Raw genomic sequence first — 8,122 nt, 5'->3', positions numbered from 1 at the left:
CTGAAAGGTCCCAGGTTCGATTCCGGTTAAGGGCATGTACCTGGGTTGCGGACACATCCCCAGTGGGAGATGTGCAGGAGGCAGCTGATCGATGTTTCTCTCTCATCGATGTTTCTAACTCTCTATCCCTCTCCCTTCCTCTCTGTAAGAAATCAATAAAATATATTTAAAAAATAATAATAAAATAAATCAATAAATATTTTCAAAAGATGAATCTGGCCCTGGCCAGTTGCTCAGTGGTTAGAGCATCAGCCTTGGCACCCAAGGGTCACAGGTTTCATTCCCAGTCAAGGGGCATGTATCTTGATTGCAGGCTCCATCCCAGGCCCCAGTGGGGGCGCATGTGGGAGGCGGCCAATGAATGTCTCTCTCTCACATCGATGTTTCTCTCTTTCACTCTCTCTCCACGTCCTCCCTCCCCTCCACTCTCTCCAAACAAAATAAAACAAAACCAAATCAATGGAGAAAATATCCTCGGCTGAGGATTAAAAAAAAAAAAAAGATGAATCTGTCTGTTTCTGCCACCATTATCTCTTTAAAGAACTGGAACGTTATTTAATTAAAATTTAAAGATGTACTTGAGGAGTGTTGAATGATATATAATATGAAAATCTATACAGTGCACATGACTTGTTTCCTGGAAATATGAATTTCCCCTCTCCCAAAACCCATTTACTTCACCTTTCATTGCAAGCATTTCCTATTTTGTTCTCGTTTCAATCTTTTCCAAATACTCTGATTTCAATTTAGGTCAGCAGATACATATTAAATACTAGTATGTTCCAGTCATTTTGTTAGGCACTACAGGGAACAAAAATATAAATATGAATAAGAAATAGCCTCTGTTTTCAGGGATACAATGGGGGAGATTAGACTTGAATAAAAACAATATATAAAACAGAGATATCACTAGGCACTCAATGCATTTAAATATCATCTGATAAATTTCAGATGTCATAAGCTGGCATAATCAAAATGATTTGGAACCATGACTGGAGCAATTAAACCCTACCGGGAGAAGGAAACGGGAAATGGCATTTAATTATGGATAGCCTACTCTGTGATAAGCCCTGTGCTAAGTGTTTTACCCATCTTGTCTCATTTAATCCCCCCCAACAGCCCCATTTTACATAGCAGGAAACAGCAGCCCAGGAACACTGAGTACCTAGCCCAAGGTCACACAGCTCAGATTTGGTGTGGAAGCCAAATTCAAACCTGGCAGAACCCACACACTCATTTCAGTCCCCTCCAGGAAGCAGCAGGGCGGGGTATTACTGAGGTAAGAGAAGATCTGGCAGCTCTTGACACTAATGTTTGAAAGAATGACTTTGGGTTCTTGAAACCACCTAAACAGAAGGTAAAACAAAAGGTAGTCATAGCCAATCTAGATCCACCACTGAGCAATTCAGCAGGCTCATCGATCAAACCAGCTATTTGGTAAGTATAACTTATAAGCTTAGTTAGATTGTCAATGAGAGTAACAAACCCAAAACAAACAAAAATCAGTAAAAACCTTTTCAAATGACTGCACCAATTCTTTAGCTTATTGAATCTAGAAAGGCACCTTTTCCTCTAATAAGGAAAAATTACTAATAATAGCCAACATTTATTGAATACTTTCTAACTCCGAGCTCTGTGCCGAATATATAGAGGTTGCGATCACGGATTTAGAACCAGGTTGAGAGGGTTCAAAGGTTGATTTCACCATTTATTAGTTATTACTTTCACCAGGTTATTTAAACTCTCTGGACCTTAATTTCCTCATTGGAAAGGTAAGTCTACTTTGAAATATCAGATAAATAAACACCTGGTGAAATGAGCTGTTATTATGAACTTGGAATGTGTTTACCTACTCTCCCAGATGGGAAGGGAGTTTCCTGAGTATACCCACCCATAGATAAGTCCAGGCCTCCTTCTTTGGGGCTCATGGCAAGGTCATGCACACAGGGTCAGCAGAAACCAGACACGTTGCAGAGCCTGGTGGCCATTACTCCCGCTGGAAGGCCCTGTGTGATAAGAAGTTTGCTATAGAAGAGAAGTCCTCAAATGATATCGAGTGGAAACTGAGCTGGCAGAGCCACAGATGCTGAACAAAATTCCAGGGAAGTCAGGTCTACTGTCTCTCATGTCTGGCTGCTCCTACAATTCCTCAGAGTGTCTCCTTTCATAACCCTGGCGGGTGAGTGTTCTTATCATCCCCGTTTTTCAGACAAAAGGTTATCCCGCTTCAGGTCTCATACCTAGTAGGTAGACCAATCAGGACTGAACCCCAAGTCTGACTGACTCCAGAGCCTGGGTTTTTAACTATCAGTTATTCCAATGTTGTGATATTAGGGTCTAATGAGATGAGATTTGTGAAGTCTGCATATCCACTATAAACGCAGCACTTCAAAGGAATCATTACTAAATATTAATCCTAAGAAACATGTATGTGTTCTAAGTCCAGTCCAGACATTGACATGTCTTTAGACCCAACGCAGTTGAAACCACAACAATCAAGTGTAATGGCTACAAAGTCAGACTGTGGAGCAAGATCGCCTGGATTCAGATTCAGACTCTACAACATCCTAGTTCTATGACATTAGATGACTTGCTAATTTGTGTCTCGGTTTTGTCCTCTGCAAAATGAAGATCATAGCAGCATCTATCAAATAGAGTTGTTGCGACGATTAAATGAGTAAAGCTAAGCGAAGCATTGTGAATGGTGTCTGACGCATGGCAAACATTCAAAAGAAGGCTGTTATTACTTTTGAAGGCAGGTACTGTATCATTTAATTCCACAGAGGCACTCACCAAATATTTTTGAAATGAACAAAGGAAATGTTTGTAGCTAGACCTGTCACCAAAATTCTTAATGTTAACCCCAAACTGAATATTAAATACATTACACTAAGCACCATGCATAGAAATTACACCAACATGGTCGCTGGTCACTTGGAACTTTTTGGAAATGAGGTCATTCTATTTCTACCCAAGCACTCAGGGACTTATGCTCCCTTGATGGGGGATGTCTGAATCCAACAGGACACCTCAAGGTTCCTGAGGGCGTCATCACTGACTCTGAGGTAACGTCTTTTTTATGTGAACATGACTGTTAAAAGCAAGGAGACATGAAGAAACTGTTTTCACATGTTTTCCAGTAATTTAAGACTGCTGGGCCCTCCATTCACCCCATGTCATAGGCACCTATAATCTCACTCATCTTGCTCAAGGGGAGGGCAGCCAGAGTCATAGAAGCTAGGCTTATTATTATTATTTTTTATTTTAAGCATATCTTTATTTCATTACCTTTAACATTTGAAAAGATTTTCCTGCTGAGAAACAACATAAAATGGAAAATTTAACATATATAACAGAAATATATAAATATTTTTTTAGATTAGTTTCTATCATGGTGCCTAAAACATCAGGAAAGCGATACCCTAATATAATTTAAATTGCAGTAATTTTGCTATTTTTAGTTTTTTTCCAAGATGAAATGACTTTAATTCTAAGCTGATAAAAATTACTAGTTTAATTCTGGATTAGCTAAAATCCAGCAAAGCCTTATTAATTTAGAGTCTGTTAATATAATAGCTGTGATATTTCAAACAACAAGAGTGCTATTTACACAATTTATGGATAAACAATATTCACAAGTAAATTAAGTGTAAACAATTTCATAAGTACTATTTACTATTATTTTTTAAACCTTTTTATTGAATTTATTGGGGTGACACTAGTTAATAAAATTATATAGGTTTCAGGTGTACAATTCCATAATACATCATCTGTGTTCACCACCCCAAGTCAAGTCTCCTTCCATCACTATTTATCCCTCCAGCTAGACTTTATTGAGTTTAAATTTCACAAGCTTGTGTCATTTAGATGTCAGTTTGTAATAATGGCAGTAGAGCCACAAGATGCTTAATTTGGTCAGGGGAGAGAGAGAAGCAGAATAACATGGTTTAACAGAGATAGGTGTGTTCCCAAAGAAACAGTCTGAGCGGGAACTGAGGTGACCTAGGTGAAGTTTCAGAGTAGCAGAAAAATCCAGACCAGACATGTGTATGGCACCAAGCTGCCAAATATCCTATATAATAAAAGCCTAATATGCTAAGTGTCTGGTCATCCATTCAACCAATCAAAGTGTTAAATGCTAATGATATGCTAAGGCCGCTCAACCGCTCACTATGAAGTGCACTGACCACCAGAGAGCAGACAGTTGACAGGTCGACCAGTCGCTATGACATGCACTGACCACCAAGGGGCAGACGCTCCGACCTGTAGGTTAGCTTGCTGCTGGGGTCCGGCCAATCAGGACTCAGCAAGATGGGCCGGACAGGCCTGGAACATTTCCGCAGTCCCTCCCTGTCTGGCCAACCTCCTGTGTCCCTCTCCAACCCCAGTCGTGCACTGGTGGGGTCCCTCATCCTGGCCTGCACCCTCTTGCAATCTTGGACCCCTTGGGGGTTGTCGGAGAGCCAGGTTCAGCCTGATCCTGCTCAATGCAGGAGCTGCCCCCTAATGGTCAGTGCACTCCCACAGAGGGAGCGCTGCTCAGCCAGAAGCCAGGCTAATGGCTGGCAAGTGCAGTGGCAATGGTGGGAGCCTCTTCCACCTCCACGGCAGCACTAAGGATGTTCAACTGCTGGCTTAGGCCCGCTCTCAGCCGGCAGTCGGACATCCCCTGAGGGTTCCCAGACTGTAAGAGGGTGCAAACCAGGCTGAGGGACTCCCCACCCCCCCACCCCAGTGCATGAATTTCGTGCACCGGGCCTCTAGTATATTTATAAATAAATGTGCATCCCACTCTTATTACTGCTCACTTTCCTCATTGGTCTCCTGCCTGTTGTAGGGATAGACAGACTCTGACACAGTATTTCTGTCTTCAGAAAGATAGGCTGGCATCTAGGGAAATGACCTTGATAGACTAAACTATAAATACAATATTAATCAGAGCAATTTGCTCTTGAATTGTGCCCCCTTTCTCAATACCCCAAAGCAGCTCCAGGAGAGAGGCAAAAAAGCATAACCAGTAGCCATTTGATGTGTGAGCAAGTCAGGTCAAATACTCCAACACAGTGGAGAAATAATAACTGGAGTCCTGTTTCCAGAGACAGTTATTTCCCCAGATTGGCTAAATTGGAATAGATCCCAGGGCAGTGCCTCTGTGCACAATGGTCTCTGTCTTGGTGTCGTAGAGCAAGGAACCAAGGAAAACAAGGTTGGGGGTTTAATCCACATATAAGTCACTACCTTTGCTCTCTGCAAGAGTGACTAGCACAATCTCTACTCCTGAGCTAGCCATCATGCAAATGTCTGGGGTAAGGGGAGGGCTAAGAATGAGGGGATCAGCCTATTGTCATGAATGGAAAAAACGAAGCAGCAGCTCACGAGCTCAGCCTATTGGCAATAAAAAGAGTGTGCTGCATTCCTTTGTTCAGAACTTTCATTGGACGTGAGCATTATTTTTCAGGTCAAATGAACGCTTGATTTCCACAAGACCAATACTCTAAACGTCCCCCAAATAAATGTCACCAAAAGGACACTCCACCCAGTGAAAAGAATATTTTTCAGCAGAAAGGTTGAGCACAGAAAGGGGAGCCCCTGGCTTCTCCTTGCAGAAGAGCCTCTGTGGCCAACTTAGCTGCTGTTTTACAAGTCAAAGGGTGGCCTTTCAAAGGCCAGCCCCGCTCCCTCCCCGTGACACTGGAGAATTGAGCTGCTCTCTCTCTCTGCCACTACTGACCTGCTGAGTAATAAAGGTTTGCAGAGTTGCTTTGTTTCTCTCTTTTCTTTTCTTTTTTTTTTTTTTTAAAATCAGAACTAAGCTGACAGTCTTCATGACAAGGGGGAGGGCAAGGGCAAGTTAAAATCCACCCCCAGCTCTGCGGGGAATGAGGAAGCTGAGGCTCGCTCCTGTCAGCAGGTGTGAGTCAGACACACAGGGAGCAGCAAAATTGGGGAAGAAGGTGCCATTTTGTCGTCAACGTTCCCACCACCACTGCACAGAAATAAATAGTTTGAGAAAATGATCCAGGATAAAAGAGCGATCGGCCGGGAGGGGAGTCAGGCTGAATAGAAGGTCCCCACTGAATGCTGCTTCATTATGCAACTTTTTCTTTCACTGAGGGATTCCAGCTCTTGGTGGAACCAATTGTGACGAGGAAGTGCTGACAGCCCTGGGAACCGGCAAAGCTGGCCTTTGATTTGTGGCTGTGAAGCCCAGTCCTATCACTGAATTGTCAGTTGAGTGTAAGCAGGTGACCTTGGCCTCCTTGAGTCTCAGTTTTTAGGTCTGGAAACTGGAAACTCTTAGATTAATGTTTCTATTCGGGCATACTTCGGAGCTATTGTGGGTTCGGTTCCAGACCACTGCAATAAAGCAAATACGGCAATAAAGCGACTGGCACATTTTGTTTTGGTTTCCCAGTGCCTAGAGAAGTTATGTTTACTTTTCTGTCCACTCCCCCCTCCTCCAGAGCCACACTCTGCCTGCAAAGCGCCCCCTCAGAGCCCTGGGCTCCTGCCAAGGCAGCGAGACTGGCTGTCCTCTCCTTCTAACTCCTATCATGGTCATCTGCCGGGCCCTCATCGGCCATGATGAGATGTTCTGATTCCCACAAGATGCGGTAGATCGCAGACGGGCTGTGCCTGGAGGTAGAGCGGGTAAGACGGTCAGTAGGGCAGAGGGTAACATTGATGACTCGATGATCAGAGGAAATGCCTCAGCTGAGGGCCGGAGGGCGAAGGAACCAAAAGCGCAATCATCGCTGGCGGTGGTAGTTTCATGAACCATCCTCTGCAGGAAACCAGCTTCCCAAAAGAAGCCTGCAAGGAGTATGTCAAAGATGACATGGAATCAGTCAAAGGGAAACTTGAAGAACAGAGACCAGAAAGAGGAGGGCTTTCTAGGACAGGGCCTGCAGAACAAATCAAGCCCATCCTTGCTAATTTCCAAAACGACCAGTGCCTTCTCGGTGAAAACTTGAATCCAGATGGCATGGTGGCTCTGTGGACTACTGGGAGGATGGCGTGACCCATACGTGCTTTTCTTTAAAGGTAGCTTAGAAATGGAAAATGTTAACAAGTTCGGCAATTTGGATCTATCACCTGTCATCATTAACTGGCTGCTGCTTGTCATCCACACACTTAGACAAATGGGACTGATGGTATCTTGAGCTCTTCATTTATTTTGACCTTGATTTATTTGGAGTGGAGGCATTGTTTTTAAGAAAAAAAAAACAAAAGCATGTCATGTAGGTTGCCTAAAAATAAAATGCACTTAAACTAAAAAAAATAAAAGTTATGTTTACATTATACTGTACTCTATTAAGTGTGCAATACCATTCTGTCTAAAAACCAAATGTATCTATCTTTTTTTAAAATATATTTTATTGATTTTTTACAGAGAGGAAGGGAGAGAGATAGAGAGTTAGAAACATCGATGAGAGAGAAACATCGACCAGCCGCCTCCTGCACACCCCCTACTGGGGATGTGCCCGCAACCCAGGTACATGCCCTTGACCGGAATCGAACCTGGGACCTTTCAGTCCGCAGGCCGACGCTCTATCCACTGAGCCAAACCGGTTTCGGCATAAATGTATCTATCTTAATTAAAAACACTTTGTTTAAAAATGCCAACCACCATTTGAGTCTTCAGTGAGGCATAATCATTTTGCTGGTGGAGGGTCTTACCTTCAATTTGTGAAAAAAACACAGTATCTGTGAAGGGCAGTAAAGCGGGAGGGCCATAAAATGAGGCATGTCTGTATAGTGCTGAGTTGGAGATACCATTGTGCCACTTGTTAACCATCCCCCCAATCCTCCCTGGAGACACTCTTCTTGTCTTCCTGTTTATTTTACACGGAAGGTTTGCCTTCCCATCTCCTCTCTGTTAGGAGGGTGGTGATTAGCTTGATGTTTTTAGAGCCCATGCTAGGTGAGCATCCAAGGTATCTAATACACTCAGAACATAATGTCCCATAACCGATTTTCGAGTGACAGAGCCTGGAATTAACCTCACAGCTTCATTCTATATTATTTATCATTTCTCTACACTGAAGCTTTAAATGTTCAGTAAGCTACATGCAGTTCGCTCGAAATACACTTTGAAAGGAGGACCTGCAGAAACCCTAAC

At 43.1% G+C, this 8,122-nt stretch overlaps 1 pseudogene; it reads left to right on the top strand.

The window, feature by feature from the left end:
* The first annotated feature begins 6,554 nt into the window (after positions 1-6,554).
* On the top strand, positions 6,555-7,163 carry LOC138996153 (translationally-controlled tumor protein-like; annotated as a pseudogene).
* The last annotated feature ends 959 nt before the right edge of the window (positions 7,164-8,122 follow it).

This window comes from Myotis yumanensis, unplaced genomic scaffold (assembly GCF_028538775.1).
Source record: "Myotis yumanensis isolate MYYU_CA2020_CCGP unplaced genomic scaffold, mMyoYum1.0.hap1 SCAF_17, whole genome shotgun sequence".
In the NCBI taxonomy this organism is placed as follows: Eukaryota; Metazoa; Chordata; class Mammalia; order Chiroptera; family Vespertilionidae; genus Myotis; species Myotis yumanensis.
Note: the sequence above shows the minus strand (reverse complement) of the source record. Positions and strands in the feature narration are given on the sequence as shown.